The 22,338-nt window shown below is 35.8% G+C and overlaps 1 protein-coding gene across 5 annotated transcripts in view; it reads right to left on the bottom strand.

Moving 5' to 3' along the window:
• Window positions 1-22,338, bottom strand: part of fcho2 (FCH and mu domain containing endocytic adaptor 2) — a 167,256-nt gene that overhangs the window by 98,590 nt on the left and 46,328 nt on the right. The window lies entirely within an intron of this gene.

Raw genomic sequence — 22,338 nt, forward strand, 5'->3', positions numbered from 1 at the left:
CCTATTCCAGAGTGATGGCTTCATCAAGATAAGAAGGGAAGCACAAAAAGCAATCAACCCATCATACATAGTGCTCACTGTGCAAGCCTCTGGGGCAGTATTATGATCTGGGATTGCTTTAATTGGTCTAGTCTAGGCCCAGCAACATTATGCAGCAATAAAATTAAGTCAACCGAGTACCAGAATCTACTGAATGACAAGGTTATCCTATCAATTGATATTTCTCCTCAGTAATATTGCAGGCATACCAATGCCAAGATTCATCGAGCGCAAACTGTGAAAGAAAGTTTCAGAGAGCATGAAGAATCATTTTCACACATGAATTGGCCCATCAGAGAGTCATGACCTTAACCCACCGAACGTCTTTGGGTTGTGGTGGAGAAGACTTTACAGAAAGGTTTGACTTTCCTGTCACCAATTCAGGATCCTAGGGAAAAAAAATAATGTAAATATGGATGAAAATAATTGTTGAGATGTTGAATAAGCACATCGAAACAATGCCATAATGAATTCACGCCATAATCAAACCTAAAGACAAGGTGTGTGTATTTAGGAGAAAAATTCCATTAGGTGGGAGACACATTCATAATTACAAGCTATAAACAAGGGGCTTTGGAATTAAACTAATTATTTCATCTATAACATTTATTTAAATATTTTTTCATATATTGGTTACTTTTCGTGCATATTTGCATGGTTTGGCTAGCAGCATTATAGCAAGATTTAGCCATAGAAAGACACACTAAGTGCCCCCACTGCTTTTGTTTACGGATCTAACAAAGTAAAAATGCTGACAGTCTAGTACCACTGAGTACCACAGTGCTGAAATAATTAAAAATACTGAATCACCAGTTATAAGCTGGTTGAGTATACTCAGTATGCAGCAAATGGGAACAGAATAAGACAATTCTTATTTCCACACTATTGTTTTCAGGCCAATGCTAGTGTTGCTTTTTTTCAACATAAAACAAGAATCTGACAAAAACCATTGTTACTTGATTGTTTTATTTTATTTATTTTTCAAAAGAGTTATTGCCTTTTTCCTGTATGTTGTGATATGACATTTAAAATAAAAAAAGTTTCAGCAACACCACCTACCAATATACGATGGATTCTAGACAACTGAAATTTTATTGTAATTAATCACATTTGCATTATTTATAAACGTAGAAAGAGGCATGCTGGTGTTCTTTAGAAACAGCACCAAAATGTCTGAAGAAGTGAGGCATCAAGTGAAAGGTTCTGGCTACAGTTCCAGGAAATTTAAAAACAGCACACACTGCTATTTTAGGCATTAAATAAAAAAACAAAAAAAAAATCACAAAACACTACGGAATGCACATGGAAGTGAATATTGTTTATTCACTGATAAATACCACTGAAAACTAAGTTATTTAGGCATAAAATGTAATATAGTGTAGTAGATTTAGACAAGCTACTCTTCAGTGATTGTGCTGAGATCCATGCATGGGTTTCTTTACAAAGCAAGAAAAAAAGCCTGGTATAATGTACTGAAACCCATTTTTTGCAAAAATTATGCTCCCTGCTAAATCACAAATGTTACCAATGTATATAGTATATTACATAAAAGCAGATACTGATGATGCACACCTTATAAATATTTATTAGCAACTAATCATGAACTTCCAAGGGACATCTGAAAGTTAGGTCTTGTCTGGCTTTTACTTACACTTTCAGTTAACACTTAGGAGGCAAAGAGAAGCCAAACCAGCATCATGAAGCTGTTAAGACCCAAGTACATTAACAGCTAATCCATGATGGATTGAAATCTTCTTGAGCAGGGGGACCTTGCGTGCACTGCAAAATTTCAATCCTTTACAGCATAGTGTGTCACCAGTGGTGTTCTTGGTGACTGTGGTCCCAACTAGCTTCAGATCATAAACAAGCTCCTACTGTGTAGTTTTGGGCTGATCCCTCCCCACCTTTCTCATGATCATCCTTACCCCATGTGAAGCTCCAGACCGAGGGCAACTGATGGTCATTTTATATTTCTTCCATTTCTGAATAATCACACTAACAGTCATCACCTTCTCGCCAAGCTTCTTCCTGATGGTCTTGTAGCCTATTTCAGCCTTGTGCAGGTCTACAATCTTGTCACAGAAGTCCTTTGAAAGCTCTTTGGTCTTGCCCATGGGGTGGAGAGGATGGAATAGAAGAAATCAATTCTGCTGACAAGTGTGCTTTATACACATACAGTGGGTAAGGAAAGTATTCAGACCCCCTTCAATTTTTCACTCTTTGTTATATTGCAGCCATTTGCTAAAATCATTTAAATTATTTTTTTTCCTCATTAATGTACACACAGCACCCCATATTGACAGACAAAAAAAGAATTTTTGAAATTGTTGCAGATTTATTAAAAAAGAAAAACTGAAATATCACATGGTCCTAAGTATTCAGACCCTTTGCTCAGTATTTAGTAGAAGCACCCTTTTGTGCTAATACAGCTATGAGTCTTCTTGGGAAAAGATGCAACAAGTTTTTCACACCTGGATTTGGGGATCCTCTGCCATTCCTCCTTGCAGATCCTCTCCAGTTCTGTCAGGTTGGATGGTAAACGTTGGTGGACAGCCATTTTTAGGTCTCTCCAGAGCTGCTCAACTGAGTTTAAGTCAGGGCCTCTGGCTGGGCCATTCAAGAACAGTCACAGAGTTGTTGTGAAGTCACTCCTTCATTATTTTAGCTGTGTGCTTAGGGTCATTGTCTTGTTGGAAGGTAAACCTTCGGCCCAGTCTGAGGTCCTTAGCACTCTGGAGAAGGTTTTGTCCAGGATATCCCTGTACTTAGCCACATTCATCTTTCCCTCGATTGCAACCAGTCGTCCTGTCCCTGCAGCTGAAAAACACCCCCACAGCATGATGCTGCCACCGCCATGCTTCACTGTGGGGACTGTATTGGACAAGTGATGAGCAGTGCCTGGTTGTCTCCACACATACCGCTTAGAATTAAGGCCAAAAGGTTCTATCTTGGTCTCATCAGACCAGAAAATCTTATTTTTCACCATCTCAGAGTCCTTCAGGTGTCTTTTAGCATGTGTCTTGCACTGAGGAGAGGCTTCCGACAGGCCACTCTGCCATAAAGCCCTGACTGGTGGAGGGCTGCAGTGATGGTTGACTTTCTACAACTTTCTCCCACCTCCTGACTGCAACTCTGGAGCTCAGCCAAAGTGATCTTTGGGTTCTTCTTTACCTCTTTCACCAAGGCTCTTCTCCCCCGGTGGCTCAGCTTGGCCGGACGGCCAGCTCTAGGAAGGGTTCTGGTCGTTCCAAACGTCTTCCATTTAAGGATTATGGAGGCCACTGTGCTCTTGGGAACCTTAAGTGCGGCAGAAATTTTTTTGTAACCATGGCCAGATCTGTGCCTTGCCACAATTCTGTCTCTGAGCTCTTCAGGCAGTTCCTTTGACCTCATGATTCTCATTTGCTCTGACATGCATTGTAAGCTGTAAGGTCTTATATAGACAGGTTTGTTGCTTTCCTAATCAAGTCCAATCAGTATATTCAAATGAAGGTGATCTCAAGGATGATCAGAAGAAATGGAAAGCACCTGAGTTAAATATATGAGTGTCACAGTAAAGGGTCTGAATACTTAGGACCATGTGATATTTCAGTTTTTCATTTTTAATAAATCTGCAATAATTTCAAAAAATCTTTTTTTGTCTGTCAATATGGGGTGCTGTGTGTACATTAATGAGGAAAAAAATTAATTTAAATGATTTTAGCAAATGGCTGCAATATAACAAAGAGTGAAAAATTGAAGGGAGTCTGAATAATTTCCGTACCCACTAAGTTGAGATCAGGAGTATCTGTAATTGACTGATTGTAATCTGTGTGCCTCATGGGCAAACAGCCAGTCTGTGGCAGCCAGAATTCTGGCTGGGTTGTTGGGGATCAAATACTTATTTTAATCAATGACATGCAAATCAATTTATAACTTTTATGTAATGTCTTTTTTTCTGGATTTTTGGTTGATAGTCTGTCTTTCTCCATTAAAATGAAACAATAAAAATTAGAGACTGTTCATTTCTTTGTAAGTAAGCAAACTTACAAATTCAGCAGGGGATCAAATGATTACAGTCTTTCCTCACTGTACGTGAATGTAAAACTGAGCATTCAGTAAATTACCCTAATCACAATTAGCTTGAAGCATATTATAACAAACTTAAATTTTGCAAAAATTAAAGACAAAAACCTGCAACCATTGGGCAATGAAATGTCTCAGGACAAATTCAGATATTTTAATATTAACTACAACAATACCACAAAAACTTACTAAAAATGTTCTCAGATATGCATGCAATGACTGGAATTTCAGAATACAGTGTGTAGCATAGAAAGGAGGCACATACTATTGAAACAGCATGCTGCTTCAAGACTGCAAGTTTCCTCATTATTTTAATTAAGTTTCTGGGTAAAGTAAATGTATGTTTCTTGTTGCTAACAGGGCCAACACTAAGACAGAGAAGAATAAGGAGAAGGAAAGTTAAGATAAAGATGGAATGATCGCCCTAGGCAATTAATGACAATGTAAAACCTACTTTTTTAATTTGGCTTTTTCATAGTTGCCTTTTAGGCACCAGTTCTAATAGATTATAATAGGTATTGTACTATTATATACTTGACAGATTTGCAATCATTTGTAAATATTACTATTCTCAGTTTTTTTTTTAACCAGTTTTCTGTTTTGATATCTTGAGCCACTGCCATCAGATCAAAATACTCTACAAATGAGAGAGAGAGAGAGAGAGAGAGAGAGAGAGAGTATACAAAGAAAGTCTGATGTTGGAAGGAATGTAGGCATGCCATATTTTTAATGAGACCCAGTACATGTAATCTTTCAAAGCTGTACATGAAAATAATAGTTAACTACTGTAACACATTTATGTTTAGTAGATCCTCATTAGAACCTTAAAATTGATTTTAGCAATTGAATCAATACTTAAAAGACACAACCTTTTCTATTACATACTCGTCTTCTGTGTTATGTAAGTTTGCATTTATTTGTTTTTTTTATCATTTTATTTAAGTATTGTGAAAACTTCCAGTTGAGTGAATGCTGGCGAGACTGGTTGCTACTACTCAACGGTAACTTAACTTATTTTTATGATTAGATTCTAATCTTATGAACTGAACAACTGCTTTAATTTGGGCAGACTTATTCTTCGAGTATTATTTTTCAGTTATTTACTGCTAGACTGATGATTATGTTGACACTTCATTGTGGCTGTGTATGGACTATTTTCAGCCTAACCCTGTTTTGAGACTTACCTGGTTCTGTTCTCTGGACATCTGAGTTGTCTGCGGTCTTGCCAACAATGTGGACTGGTAGAAGATTTATTTGGTTCGTGTTTGTTTGGTCCCTCCTGTCGCTTGCTATCCAACCTGTGATGGGCCTGCTTCAGTACTCTACTGACTGCACGATATCTCTACTTGGGCATCGTATTCCTCCCCCATCGGAGATACATCCACCATGGGTCCCGCCGGAGTCTCCAGGCTGACACCTCGAAAATAATAAACTCCCATCTGGTCCAATTCTCAACGTCCTCCACGTAACATACTGTAAGCAGGGTTGATAGCCACAGTGTGTTAGCCAGCCTAGCTCGGTCGGCTAACACCATTGCCAAATGTGATAATGCCTTTGTCAACTTCGGTTTGTTGAACATCCTCTCACTTACAAGCAAGGGGCATCTCATCCAGGATCTCCTCACTTCTAAGTTTGACTTTTTCTGTCTAACTGAGACATGGCAAAAACTTCATGACTTTTCCCAACTTAACAAATCCACTCCCACAGGGTTTGTTTACATCTGTCAACCCCATGGCTCTGGCTGGGGAGGAGGTCTGAAAGTCCTGCTGTTGTCTTTCCCTGCCTTCAGCTCTTCTGAATCTATTGTGTGTCAATTGACTGGACCTATTCCTACTTATTGCTGTTTACTAGCCCCCCCAAAACAAGTAATGACTTTTTGAATGCAGCAGCATACTGATGTTCCTACTCATTCTAAAGGACATATCTTGGATTTGATCTGCTGCTCTGGAGTTACCCCACTTGACTGTATTGCAGATGAACTCCCCATAACTGATCCTTTTCTTTTTTCATTCAATGTTAAACTTGCTCTTTCGATTACTAAGCTTCCTTGTCTCGTGACTTTCCGTAATATTAAGAATATTAACTTGGATTTTTCTCTCCTCTAGTATTGATTCCCTAATGGACATTCATAATTTATCCACTTCTGAAGAACTGGTCTCAAAGTATAACACTGGACTCTACGGTATTCTTAACTCTCTCACTCTGTTAAAAACTAGATCTGTTTCTTTCTCTTTTTTTGCTCCCTGGTTCACTCCTGAACTTTGGCTTTTGAAAGCCAAAGGCCGACAATTTGAATGGTTATATAAAAAAATGAGACTCTTTGTTCACAAATAGATGTATAAAACCCATAAAGTATATTACAAGGACTGTATTGCTCAAAGAAAATCTAACTACTATACTCACATTATTTCTTCCAATAAAGGTAACACCAAGTCATTGTTTTCACTGCTTAATAATATCACACAACCCCTGGATTCTCTGCCTTCTTACCTTTATTCAACTGATTTTTGCAATTCCCTTATGTCCTTTTTTAATGAAAAAAACCAGAGGATACACCAGTCTCTTGGTATGGATTCCTCCAGTACTTCATTTGAATTGCATACACATACTCAATCATTTTGTTCTTTTCTTCCCACTTTCTCAGAAATCTCAGATCTCATCTGTAAGATTAAGCCTTTCACCTGTCAACTAGATCCCCTTCCCTTAGTTCTGGTTAAAGCCTGCCTCCCTTCTTTAGTTCCTCTTATTTCTGCTATTATTTATTCCTCTCTCACCACTGGAACTGTTCGTTCATCTTTTAAAACTGCTGCAATAACCCCAATACTGAACAAGCCTGGTGCCGATCCGACTAATTTCAAACATTTTTGTCATATTTCTAATCTACCCTTTATTTCCAAAATTCTTGAAAAAACAGTGGCTATTCACTTCATTTTCATTTATCTCAAAATAATCTGTATGAAAAGTTTCAGTCTGGTTTTCGCCCCCTCCATAGTACAGAAATGGAACTTATTCAAATTACAAACAACCTCCTTATGGTAGATGATTCTGGTTTAATCATTATTCTCATCCTCTTTGATTTGAGTGCGGCCTTTGACACGATTTGTTACACTACTCTTCTAAATAGATTATCTTCGATTGGCATTACCCACACTCCATTAGATTGGTTCAGATCCTATCTTTTAAGCCGCACTCAGTTCATTCAGCTTAAAACTTTCACATCCCAGCTTACTGCTGTTACTGTCCTGAGGCCCCTGTTCTTCAATATTAACCTCCTTCCCCTCGGAAATATCTTTCATAAATATAACATAAACTTCCATTGTTATGCGGATGACACCCAGCTTTACCTTATTAGCAAGCCAACTTTTTCCTTTCCACCCTCCTCGCTTATTGACTGCATAGCAGAAATTAAATCCTGGTTTTCTTCAAATTTTCTTAAATTAAATAGTGACAAAACAGAGGTTCTCCTAATTGGTACAAAATCAACATTATCCAAAACTGATCATTTTTCATTTGTAATAATAATTCCTCTGTTTCCCTTTCCACACAGGTTAAAAGTCTGGGTGTCATCCTTGATAGTACTCTATCTTTTCAGTCCCACATCAATAACATTTCTTGGTCTGCATATTTCCACCTGCATAACATTAATTGTATTCGCTCTTCCCTCACTGCCCATACAAATGTTATCCTTGTTCATAGCCTTGCCACCTCTCATTTGAATTACTGCAATTCCCTTTTCTTTGGTCTTTCACGCAAATTTCTTTATAAGCCTTTACTGGTCCAGAATTCAGCTGCCCGCATCATTACTAGAACCCCTTCTATTCACCATATCACTCCCGTCTTTTAGCAGCTTCCCTGGGTTCCAGTTAAGCTCCGTACTGACTTCAAAATTCTGCTGTTAACATTTAAGGATTTCCACAACCTTGCCCCTCCATATCTGTCCAAACTCCTATGTTGCCATTCCATCCCACACCCTTAGATCCTCTTCTTCTATCCACTTGACTGTCCCCTTAGTCCATCTTACCTTCATGGGGAGCAGGGCATTCAGTTGCTCTGCTACCCAGTTTTGGAACTCATTACCATCCCTTGCTTGGAAATAATGATTCATTCTCACTTTTCAAATCTAAACTTAAAACGGATCTGTTTAAGACTGCTTTTTCTCTTTGATTATGATTGCTTTGTCTGATTTTAGTTTTTGTATTTTTAGTTTTGTTTATAATATGGTTTTATCTATTGTTCAGTGTCCTTGAGTGTTTAGAAAAGCGACTACAAATAAATAAAATGTATTATTATTATTTTTGGTATTTTGTTCATGCATTCTATGTCATTGCAAACTTTTTTCTTTAATTTCTTGATAAAACACTTTAAGCTATAGATTGTGCATGAAAATGTGGTATAGAAATAAACGTGGTGAGCCAGTCTCACATATATAGGCTTTTAAATAATAACCACATGAACAAGTCATATTAATGGAAAACTCCACCCAAACATTTTTTATGTTACTTGCACGTTTTGTAGTGATGACTGACAAGAACTTTTAATCTCATGTTTTCATGGAGAATGAACTTTTACAATATAATACAAGCCCATGGTGACTAATGCTGTGCAACAGCAAACAATAATAAAAATGTCCTTTGGAGGATTTCACATTACTTGTGTCACAGAATCACTACAATTTCCTGTTTATGATGTACACATATTTTTCCAGAAGCAATTATTTGATAATATTTTAAACACACAACTGGATAACGGACATGTGGATTATAAAACATGAGTAATAACAAGATATCTTTAGTCCCCTTTGATATTTTTCATATCTTTTGCCATTGTACAAAATTGGCTTGTATTGTATTACAAACTTTACCTTCATCCTTTAAACGCAACATAAATAACATATAAAAAAAAAATACATTTTTAAGTAGAATATTCCTTCAGGGGAAAGGTCCTAAAAAATATTAAGAAAGACGTCAAGATTGGTCGGTTGGTCGGTAGATAGATTTTTTAAAAATACACTTTATTTTGCCTAATAATAGAAAACACGACATCAATATTATACAGTTAATAAATAAGCAACAATTTCACACAAAAATATATAATTGCATTACTCCACCACTACTCCCCAGTACACTTCTCCTACACCACACATACATTTAAATAATTATCTCTGATAAATAAATAGATAGGCAAATTTTTAATAAGAAAGAAACAATTCATAATTAGTTAATTAGACAGGCAGACAGATGAATCTTTATTTGTCCCCATTTATTATTTTTTTTAATTTTTGTATTTATTTATTTATTTGTCTGCTGCCGTTTATTTGTTCCCCGCTCCCCAAATAGAACAGAAGGAAAAAAAGAAGAATTTATGGATGCAAAAAAAAGTTTTTGATAGCTTATCACATCCACGTGTACTAAATGCATTCTTAGAGTTCTACAAAAGTTTTGACTCAAGAATAACCTAAATATGGCCATATTATTTCCTGTGAATTGCTATGTGTGTCATCTTAAACATAAACAGTCTTCTTTATCTGTATCACAACAGTTCACATACCGAAGAATCACAGCTAAAAAATTATGTAAAGCCCTATTCAAATATAGCTTTGGTAACCTGCCTGAATGAGTCAACCAACACATCATCAACTGGCTATATATTCATCTCATATTACCTGGTGGAATTAACACTGTTAAAATTAATACCTTCCTAAAATTGTAAAATCTTTTGTCAGTGCATTCCAATATACATTATATTAAGAAATTGACATTTAAGATAATGGACACAGTAGAAACACTGATTATTTGGTATGCAAAAAGGCAATGGACAAAATAAAAGTAATTATAGTTCTTCAAAGAGCTACAGCAGAGAGAAAGGTTCAATACACAACCAAACTTTAGATTTCACTGTGTTGCAAACATATGTATTATGAGACTATAGTAGGAATCAGAAAGAGATAAACTTGCACTGGTTTGTTTAGCCATGCAGAGGAAATCCTGTATGAATTCCTACCTCTATACCTTGAGCTGTTCACCAATTACTGTTAATTACTGACAACTATGTGGAAATCTGAAGGCAAGGGTTTTACTATCAATTCCACCCTTATAATTAAGGCAAATATATATATTTCATCTGTCCATAAAGTGCATATTATTTAACATATGGAATATTGCCAGTATTCAAACATTTAGAGATTTGCATAATAATAAATAAATTTACATGTTTTGAACAACTTAGCATTAAATGTAACCTCTTATGAAAAACATGTAATTTACTTTATGCTAATTAGAGATATTGCTTGGAAAAAAGAAATACCTTGCCACAATCCTTCAGTTTGGATTTTGTAGTTGCTATAAAGATATAGGCAGTATCTTAAGAATATACTGTACATAATTGGAGATATATTTCAATTACATTCTCAGACAATGAATGGAAGTCACCTCATGGTACAATGCACTACTTTTCAATTTGTATGAAACTTTGTTCCAACTCTGCTCGAAATACACTGCACATCTTTGCCGAGTCATCCCATTTAAAAATGCATCCCTGTGTAGAACCTAATTATTAGTAATGCTATAAGGTCCCTGATTCACAGAGTTATACATTTTGAGATTACAGCCTGTTAAGATCTTACTGGAATGAAACTTTTGCTTACTTAACAGGGAGTCTTGTATTCACAAAATTTCCTTTTCTTCCAACCATAAATCTGATCGGGGTACATCCAATTATGAACAATCTATTGTGACCACTTACACAATACTGCTAAGCACGCTGTCTTTATCTTGATAAACTGCAGTACTAGGGTGTTGTGCCGTGTTAGCCATTATGAATGTAATGAGAAGTCAAGCAAAATGACACTTTTTGTTGGCTAACTAGAAAGATTACAATATGCAAACTTTTGAGGCAACTCGGGCCCCTTCATCTTGCCTGAAGAAAGGGCCGGAGTTGCCTCAAAAGCTTGCATATTGTAATCTTTTTAGTTAACCAATAAAAGGTGTCATTTTGCTTGAATTCTTCATAAACTGCACACATTCTCACTAAACTACTATACACAATAAGACATTTTACTTTATTTTTTTTAAATCACTTTAAAATTGCTAAAAATTACTTTAGCAAAAACCGTTTGAATTTAGTTTAGAATCGGATGTTCATTTACTAAAGCTGTCCTTTGGATGTTTCAGTATTTCTGAGTTAATACTTTGAATTAGATTCTTGATCTGATTTGATCTGAATAATAGGTGTTAGTGTATGTCCCACTGATTAGCAATTTATTAATTCTAAGTCAAACCTTAAATTTAGCAAAATATATTTAAAAAGACAGCAAATAACAAAAATGCCTTTAGAAATATCTATAAATTGATTATAGAATGAATTTCTATTGTAAACAGGTAATGGCTCAGATAACTGAAAAGGCAAAACTTTATTTACTCTACATTACCTCTTTATTTCTTATACTGACAGATAGAAAAAATATTAGAAAACATTTTATAAACTAATGCTTTACATTTATTCATAAGTGGCAAATCCAGTGACCCCACTCTTAGAGTAGCTTTACAGCACTTAATTCCTTGGTTTGAAGGCAAATACATGTTCTGCTGACATTTATATACAAATTACAGAAAATTTAGTAAGGATTTTCTCATGGGGTTTATTAGCACACCACATCAATACTTAACTTAAAAGCTACAATGATTCAGCTGTTCAGTAAAATAACACTGCAAAGTGATCATATATTTTAGAAACTTCAATTGTAAAGTAATATAACTTACTGCTTTAATGCCATGTATAGATGCACATAATTCTTGACTGCCACAAGGTATATGCATAATGTACCACAAATATATAATAATGGCAGACAAGCATCTTAGATTCATGCTACTCCTGTTATGGTACTGTCATGAATTTATCTTCTTTAGGAAGCCTCACTTGTCACATTAGATGTGTGAATTGAATGGTATATGAGGAGGCACTCAAAAATTCCTGAAATGGCTAAAAAAAAACAAAACAAAAATCTTATTACGCAACTTACAGCAATTCAATTTTATTCAGTATTTTTGTTCCAGTGCTTCTTCAATTCCTGGAAACACTTCCTGTACTCATCTCTTTGTTGCCTTGTCTAGTACTTCCCCTGTGATTTTTTTTTTTGCCAGTAGGAAATTGTCTTCCCTCTAGTCTTAATTTTAATTATAGGAACAAAACAAGTCACAGGAAGCAAAATTTGGCAACTTCAGGGACTGCAAACCAACAACCACTTTATTTTTCTGTCAAATCTCTGACTGACAAAGAGGTGTGTACAGGTTCACTGTCATTGAGGAAAAATGCAGATTTGCCAACAACACTGCTTCTGGACATGTTATTCCCAATGTTTTCCTATAGATGCCTCAGCATTTCCCTGTAATTTTGTGGTTTAAGAGTCTATTCATGGGGAACAAACTCCATGTCTGTTAATGTTGAAAAAATGCAATCATTGTTTTGATATTCTCCAACCTTTTGTAAATACTGTTTTTTTTTGCTGTTTCTTGTGTAATAATTTATTTCATTTTTTAGTGTGCTTGCATTTTTCATGGATAGTCAAAATTTTCTATTTTTTGGAGAATCCATTGTAGACGGAAGTTTTTAGCAAAATTCTTAGTTTTTTGTAACTTAAGACAGACTATTGTTTCATGGCCATTAATCTAAAACAATATCCATTCATGAGGTACAAAAGTATACTTAATTTGAGAAAAAGCCTGTTTCAGGATAACTCTGCAATTGTAGTATTTGGTTGTCAGAAAGAAGGGCATACAATATATAGTTTTGATTGTTGAGAATGTACAGTGGTGTGAAAAACTATTTGCCCCCTTCCTGATTTCTTATTCTTTTGCATGTTGGTCACACAAAATGTTTCTGATCATCAAACACATTTAACCATTAGTCAAATATAACACAAGTAAACACAAAATGCAGTTTTTAATTGATGGCTTTTATTATTTAGGGAGAAAAAAAATCCAAACCTACATGGCCCTGTGTGAAAAAGTAATTGCCCCCTTGTTAAAAAATAACCTAACTATGGTGTATCACACCTGAGTTCAATTTCCGTAGCCACCCCCCGGCCTGATTACTGCCACACCTGTTTCCATTAAGAAATCACTTAAATAGGAGCTGCCTGACACAGAGAAGTAGACCAAAAGCACCTCAAAAGCTAGACATCATGCCAAGATCCAAAGAATTTCAGGAACAAATGAGAACAGAAGTAATTGAGGTCTATCAGTCTGGTAAAGGTTATAAAGCCATTTCTAAAGCTTTGGGACTCCAGCGAACCACAGTGAGAGCCATTATCCACAAATGGCAAAAACATGGAACAGTGGTGAACCTTCCCAGGAGTGGCCGGCCGACCACACTTACCCCAAGAGCGCAAAGACGACTCATCCGAGAGGTCACAAAAGACCCCAGGACAACGTCTAAAGAACTGCAGGCCTCACTTGCCTCAATTAAGGTCAGTGCTCACGACTCCACCATAAGAAAGAGACTGGGCAAAAACGGTCTGCATGGCAGATTTCCAAGACGCAAACCACTGTTAAGCAAAAAGAGCATTAGGGCTTGTCTCAATTTTGCTAAGAAACCTCTCAATGATTGCCAAGACTTTTGGGAAAATACCTTGTGGACTGATGAGACAAAAGTTGAACTTTTTGGAAGGCAAATGTCCCATTACATCTGGAGTAAAAGGAACACAGCATTTCAGAAAAAGAACATCATACCAACAGTGAAATATGGTGGTGGTAGTGTGATGGTCTGGGGTTGTTTTGCTGCTTCAGGACCTGGAAGGCTTGCTGTGATAGATGGAACCATGAATTCTACTGTCTACCAAAAAATCCCGAAGGAGAATGTCCGGCCATCTGTTCGTCAACTCAAGCTGAAGCGATCTTGAGTGCTGCAACAGGACAACGACCCAAAACACACCAGCAAATCCACCTCTGAATGGCTGAAGAAAAACAAAATGAAGACTTTGGAGTGGCCTAGTCAAAGTCCTGACCTGAATCCAATTGAGATGCTATGGCATGACCTTAAAAAGTCGGTTCATGCTAGAAAACCCTCAAATAAAGCTGAATTACAACAATTCTGCAAAGATGAGTGGGCCAAAATTCCTCCAGAGTGCTGTAAAAGACTCATTGCAAGTTATCGCAAACGCTTGATTGCAGTTATTGCTGCTAAGGGTGGCCCAACCAGTTATTAGGCTCAGGTGGCAATTACTTTTTCACACAGGGCCATGTAGGTTTGGATTTTTTTTCTCCCTAAATAATAAAAACCATCATTTAAAAACTGCATTTTGTGTTTACTTGTGTTATATTTGACTAATGGTTAAATGTGTTTGATGATCAGAAACATTTTGTGTGACAAACATGCAAAAGAATAAGAAATCAGGAAGGGGGCAAATAGTTTTTCACACCACTGTATAATATGTATAGAGAAATTTAGTTAAATGTGTATTTGTTGTGATGTTTCCTTATGCCTGTTTTGTGATGGTACTTTTACTGTGCTGACATAATCGAAATGCTTTAAATCATGAAGGGAATTAGTATGGTGGATCCAGGCTGATTCTTTAAAATAAAACTTTTAACAAAAGTATGGTGATGCAGATAGAAACATGGTAAGGGCAAATTGTACACATACCTTAGACAGCTTTTCCTAAAGACAGAGAACTAAACACATAAGAAATATGTTACTGTGTAATGTGGTAGGCAGTAGGACTTTAGGGATCTTCAAAACCTGACCTGATGTCATTTGAAGAAATTAGGCCAATAGGATTAACAATCTTTCTGGGCTGTATGGCCTGTTCTCATCTGAGTTGTTCTATGTTCTAAGGACAGTAATTCACAAAAGCTACATTGGTACTGGATTAAAACATTAAAATTGTCTTAAATATCAGATAATGGGAAAGCATGTTTAGTGCATTAAAAGGTGCACAATACTTTCTGGTTATGAAATGAGCTGTAAAAGCCTGTTGGTCTAATGTTACAGTCTTTTAGCACAACCAAGACACTACCTCACTCTGGCCATCTCTTCAAACTCACCGACTATGCATTATACCAGAACCATGTTGGTGCTAAATGTTCTCTACTTGTGTTACACAATAGGGACAAAAATGTATCTTGTAATTATATTACAGTGTATACTAATTACCATGTTTCCTGTAGAAGCAGTTTCAGGATGATCAACTATGATTGATTCAGTGCTTTTTATTAATCTGTCCAACCATCCATTTCTCTGAGCCCTCTTATCCAAAGAGGGTTGCTATAAGGGGAAATTAATTTCTTTTAGTAGCAGGACAGAATATATTGACATAGTGCAAGATAGTAAAAGTACACTAAAAACTAATACAAAATTGCAAAAACAAGACACGTTTCATATTAAATTTTATTTGCTGGAAATTTTCCCAAGCCTGTATGCTATCCAAGTCCCTCTATAACAACAATTTAGCCGATTCTACATCATATATCCTTCCACCTAGTTTGTTATCATCTGCAAATTGAATCAACATACTGAGGGATCAGTCTTCTGAAAATCAAGATAAATATTATTATATGCACTTGTCTGATCATGTTCATTTGAAGTTTCCTTACTGAATTCCACCATATTAGTGAAAAATGATTTTCCTCATCTGAATCCACGTTTAGTATTTGCTAACACTCCCTACAGATTTTTTCCTTAATAGTTCTTTCATTAATTTGCCTGCTAATGTATCTCCTATAACTGGCAAGGGTGGCACAATGAGAAGAGGTATTGTGCAGTCTAATGGTTGTAGGCAAGAAATCTTACCAAGCAGTGCCTCTTAACATGCCATAGTGAAAAAAAGCCAATAGCAAAGATAATCTAGTGCAGTGTATTTATGGTGATCATGGTCATGATGGTTTCTAATTTTAAATCCAAGTACAGAATGGCAGTAATCAAGTCATGCCATGCATGCAAAAGTTTGGGAACCCTGGCTTAAAATGTCTTTTACTGTGTGTAGTGTATAGTTAAGTGTATAGTTAATTGAACAGAAGATGTTCATCAAGAGGCATAAAGATAAAGATGAAACATTTCTTTAATATTTTAAGCATGATTACATTTGTATTTTCATAATTAACAGGTACAAAATACCAAAAAAAATGACAAAAACCTGCATCAAAGGTTTGGGCACCCAGAATGGTCTGTATTAAGTTACACCCCCTTATAAACGATTTTTGTAGCCAGCTAAGAGTCTTTCAGTTCTGCTGTGGGTATTTTTGACCATTCATCCTTGCAAAATGCTTCTAATTTTGCAAGATTCTTGAGCCGTCTTACACACACTACTCTTTTAAGGTCTATCCACAGATTTTCAATGATGTTTAGATCAGGGGGCCAGTGGCAAAACCATGAGCCTCTTGAGATATTCCATTGTAGATTTTCAGGTGTGTTTCAGATTATCATCACGTTGTTGGATCTTCTTTTTAACTTTAACATTTTTACAGATGGTGTGATGTTTGCTTCCAGAACTTGCTGCTATTTATTTGAATATTCCCTCTATGAATGACATGTTCTATATGCCACCACCATGTTGAATAGTTGGAGAGATGTTATTATCTTGGAATTTGGCACCTTTTTTCTCCAAAAATACCTTTGTACTTCTAGCAATCCAACGAGCAGTTCTTTCAGAAAGTGTTCTTGGTCTTCCAGACCTCAACTTGGCCTCCACTGTTCCTGTTAACTGCCATTTCTTAATAATGTTACGAATTGAGACTTTGGGAAAAGATATTTGAGACTGCAAATAGCTCATGGTGCCCAAACCTTTGCATGTGTGTGTATATATATATATATATATATATATATATATATATATATATATATATATATATATATACACACACACACACACACACAGACAGTTAGGTCCATAAATATTTGGACAGAGACAACTTTTTTCTAATTTTGGTTCTGTACATTATCACAATGAATTTTAAATTAAACAACTCAGATGCAGTTGAAGTGAAGACTTTCAGCTTTAGTTCAGTAGGTTGAACAAAACAATTGCATAAAAATGTAAGGCAACTAAAGCATTTTTTTTTTTTAAACACAATCCCTTTATTTCAGAGGCTCAAAAGTAACTGGACAATTGACTCAAAGGATATTTCATAGGCAGGTGTGTTCAAGACCGTCGTTATGTCATTATCAATTAAGTAGATAAAAGGCCTGGAGTTGATTTGAGGTGTGGTGCTTGCAACTGATATCTCTGCCAATCAGCAGCTACCCTCTAAAACACAGGTAGCTCTAATCTCTCTCTCTCTTTCAATAACGTCAAATGTTACTCCTTAACAATCCGCAGATGATAATGTTCATTGAACAAATAGGTATCGCTAGCTAAGTGGAGGCAAGGTACGCTCCAATATGTGGTGAGAGGTGGAGTGCCACCTTCTGCCACTGACAAATATTAGTATGAGATTGCCTATTTGTTTCTATTTCTGACTTTTTAATTTTATTCTTTTTTATTTATTTAAACAACTTCTGTAAAAAGCCAAATTCCCAACATCCCGGGACAAATAAAGTTAGTTTGTTCATTCATTCCATTCGAACATTCTTTCTAACTATCTAGTATGAAGAGAAGACTTGAAATGTCTTTTATTGACTTGCACTCAGTTCACCATAACAAAATGAGCACAAAGGTTGTTAATGTAAATAGTACTGTGTTTGCAAGTACACAAGTAAGATATAGTAACCTATTACAAAATGAGAAATTCTCATATTTGAGTATAAATTGGTTTGATGGATACACAGCAATGCATTTACAGTGAGCTCTTTCACCTTTTTAGGTAATGCAGTTAAACATTCCCAAACTGCAAAGATCACAAGCACAATCTGAGTTAAAGTTTCACACAGATGTAGCTTTGGATACAAGGCAATGTATAATAGTAAAAGTAAAAAATTGCCGTTGCTTGTTCTGCAGTTACTTTGAGTTAACAGTGAAGGACAAATGGTGAATGCCAAAAGTATATATGCTTTGCATTCTACTAGTTTCTTTCACAGTGATGTACCACATCACAAAGACACAAAGCTCTGTAGATGGAGCTCTCCCAAATATGAATCGTTCATATAAATATCTTTATTTCAATAACAACACCTCCAAAATTTCTTAATGGTTTTTTAATGAAGAAAATGAATGGTGAAAACATTCCTATCTTCAACCAAGTAGACACTGCATTAGAGGTAAGGTCCTCACGTTTAGACACAATAAGCTCCTGAATATATTTTGCATGCTAGCTATAGTAGTTATTTTAATCCAAAACAGTTTTGTCCAACCTAGAAGAAATGAATGCTCAAGTTATAACAGAACTGTGATGTTCTCAGATGCCTAGGACACAAATGTTCTATAAGCAATGATGTAGCAAATACCTAACCTTCACTGACTTTCAAAAATGTTGTTTCATTTATTATTCTTGAATTAGCGAACACCTAACCTAAATACACAATGGATGTCTTATCTTAATGCAGTGCGTAGTCTTTGTCCAGCCATCATATCTTCCCAAATGTTCAACATGAAACAGACATACTCTGCATTTTTCAATCAATCAATAAGAATTCAATACAAAGTGAATTGATATTACAAAGCAAAGTTGAAGACTGAAAATTATTTAAAGAGCACATTTATATAAGGAAATATTGCATGTGTGCCAAGTACATTATTATTCCACATTCATAATAATGCCATTTGATACATTACAGACAATGAAATAATATTATTGGGAGCCTCAGAGTAACTTAAACGTCTTAAGATATCAGAAATGTCCTATACTTCGTTAAAACTATTTTCATGCTAAATAAATATATGCCAGCAAGAAAATCAAATTTTTTAAAACTTGGCCATCACCTTTATACAGTATTGTAAGTGAGGTCTGTGAAATTTGATAGCAACTTTTCTTATTAAAAGTTCATCATCAAAAAGAGAATAAAGTCCCTAGCCCATCTCACCCCATTCACAGATGGCTGGAAAAAAAAAATTGTGCTAACAGCATGCCATACTCATCAAGCTTAGAACAAAATTAATTTTAATAAGTACTAGGGGGCTCTGCCCCCTGCTCGCTTTGCTCGCCAACCCCCAGGCGGGTGCTATGCGCCAGCCACTTTGCGTCTCTGCTGCCCACGTAGATTTTACTTTCACCAAACAACAAATCTTTTAAATCTCATGGATACACCTCTTCATTGGGAAGAAACGCTACATTTCCCTTGATGGCAACATGAATTAAACAATCTACAAGTCTTTGACTTAAAGTTTAAAGCTGAACAATATCTACATACTTCTGTCATATCACCTATGTCCATATATTCAGTCTCTTTTTGCCGTTCCATTATTGTCCACTGAGTAATAATTTCCGTTTATTAGCACTAATGCAATGTTTACTATGAGTTCTTTGAGACTTTCGAATTTTAGTACTTTCATAATCTCTAACCTGCTCCGCATGTGTATCACGGCAACGTTTTTGAACCTCTTTATTACGTTCTACTTTGTCTTCTTCTCTTTGTCTTTTATTTCTGACCCCGCTTGGAGCAGAGTGCACAGGAACTGTGTCTGACGATAACATTCACATGAATGTGAAGTGATTGGACCAAGGGTATGGTTGTAAATGTTTGAGAGGAGGGCGGGGCTTGTCAAAATCTCTTGGCAAAAAGTCTTGTCTCACAGGATCTGAAATTGTCTCTCGCAGAACTTGAAATTATCTCTGAGAAGGTCTTGTCCATTTTATAATAAAGAGACAATTCATTTTTCTAAAGAAGATATAGTGAATGGATAAAAGAAATTAATATGAGCAGCTGAAACTTCAAAAAGAAATAAATTATAAAATAAGGACTAGGATAAGAGAAGGAGGAAAAAAAAACAAGAAGTAAAAAAGACTGTCAAGAAAAGAAAAAGGAGGGGATAATGGAATCCACAAAGATGCAGCAGGAGGGCAGAACCAAAACATAAGAAAAAAGGAACCAGGCTCTTTAAGGGAGCATTAATTACAAACTGGGTCAGGAGGCCATTAAAAATCATTTTAAAGAAGTTGTACAAATCCAGTGGAAAATGTTATATTAAATAAATTGGTGATTAGAATTTTTAGAGCAATTTTCAACTTAATTGAAGACTGAATCCCAGTTCAAGGCTGAAGAGGGATGCAGATCTGAAATTCACTTAACTGAAATAGGAAGAGGCCTTTTATATGCTGTCATGCATGGACTTTGGAGGACTTCTTCGCAGGCTCAGTCAAGGTATGTAGTAACCCACTGAGACGAGAGGGGATGCTGCTGCTAATGCTGTCATCTCCTTCTTTCCCCAGAATGCCGAGAAGTTGCTTAGTAAAGGCATTTGACCCATGCCCATTCCAATCCAGATGCCATAAAACCCTGGACATCTGAGAATGAGGCATCATTACTGGCTAGAGCTACCCACCAGACAGAGCTCCGCTAGAAGCGGCTGCAACCCCGCAACTCTTTGTTTCCTGAATTCTTGCATATGGAACACACAAAAAAGAGCATTATTTCTTTTGTTTCGTTTTTTTTTTTTTCGATGTCCATGGGCAATAATAGGGATGACATGTTGACACCCCAAAATTTCCTCGCTATTTCAAGACCTTTCATTCCCGCACTGACCACAAAGTATCATGGAGACATGCATAAAGCAGAGACACTGGTTTGATTAGTAAACAAAATTGAAAAAAGGATAATATAAGATGGGAGAGGACAGATATATGCTACATGTTTTGAGGTCCAACTTTAGGTGTAGGTAAAAGAAAAAAGTGAAGGGAGGTACTAAAAAGGAAGAGAAGAAAGTGTGGCATGAAAGGAACTCTAACTCCCCAAAATGATCGCAAAGTGTATGAATACCCAGAGTAGACGACCACAGAACAGAAATGGGAAGCCTAGCGATATTAACAGACTTATTATGAAAGTTATAGGTTTGTGAACACCATTTCTGTACAACCTAATTTGTATATGAAGATGGTGAAGAGAAGGGACAAAAAGAAAAAAACAAAGTATCAAATAGCTTTGGAGAATTCAGCTTAATGGACCTTTTCTTAAGTGCAAAATACTGCAATGTCATGTTTGCACAACATTGGACATATCAGAAAGAAATAAGAACAATCTACTACTTGCAGTGTTGAAGTGAGCTAGAAATGGAGCCGAGACGCTACATCAGTGACTATGTGTACAGTATGTGCTAAATAATGTATATAATGGACTGAAATAGCTGGGTTGAGTAAGTCTAAGCCACTTTGTAACAGCAATTCTAAATAGTTGTCTTTAAATTTATACACCATGTTATTTGTTCACCTGCGTAAAATTTTCAATTCCATTAACTCCTGGAAAATTGAAGGGGTTGCTACTGGACTCCTCTGTTGAATATGGCTCAGAAAAAAATGAACTAGGAGCATTGAAGTGTGTTGAAAAGAGCTTTAAGAATAAATTACAAAAAAAAATAGCAGTTCATCTAATCACACTCCAGATCTGAAATAGACATTGTATTTTGCACACTGTTCTGCTTTTAACCAGTTAATAAAACGCTAAAGTAAATAATTTCTACTATTACCTTGTTATCTATCTAAGTATGTTTTAGGGAGTAAATGTTCTGAATCATGGTTTTAGTCATAAGCAAAAGAATAAAACTAAAAATATTTCCCCAGGTCTATTTATATACCTACATATTCAAATTCTGCTTTCATGAATAAAAAGTGCAAATACATCATTGATTCTTGCTATACAAGGACAAATTATACAAATAAAACATATGCAGTATATACAGTATGATATATACATTGTATACATATACATTTTGTGTTTATATCAAATGAGTATGATAGAACACTATGCTTTCACTATATATGATAAATACCAGTAATAAACACTTACATGTGTTAATTATCCAGAATCAGATTTCTATCACAGCTCATAAATATTGTCTTCTTCTCACTGCTTACAGTGTTTTAATACCAACAATAAATTAGTAAAATGTAGTTATTTAGGTACTCTGTTGATTGGCTTACTTGTGCTACATAAGAGCGTGTGCATTCCAATCAGTGAATTAAATAAAATAAGTGCTATAGTGAAATAATAATATGCATTTCACCATTATCTGCTTTGATGATTTGGATGGTTAACTGCAGCATATCAATTTTTATTCAATATGCTGTTGCACCTATTAGACTCAGCACTATGGAAAATATGAATAAGAATAAAAGTAGGTTCTTATTTATTTACATAGCTGCCTACACTAAAAAT

This window comes from Polypterus senegalus, chromosome 7 (assembly GCF_016835505.1).
Source record: "Polypterus senegalus isolate Bchr_013 chromosome 7, ASM1683550v1, whole genome shotgun sequence".
Lineage (NCBI taxonomy): Eukaryota > Metazoa > Chordata > Cladistia > Polypteriformes > Polypteridae > Polypterus > Polypterus senegalus.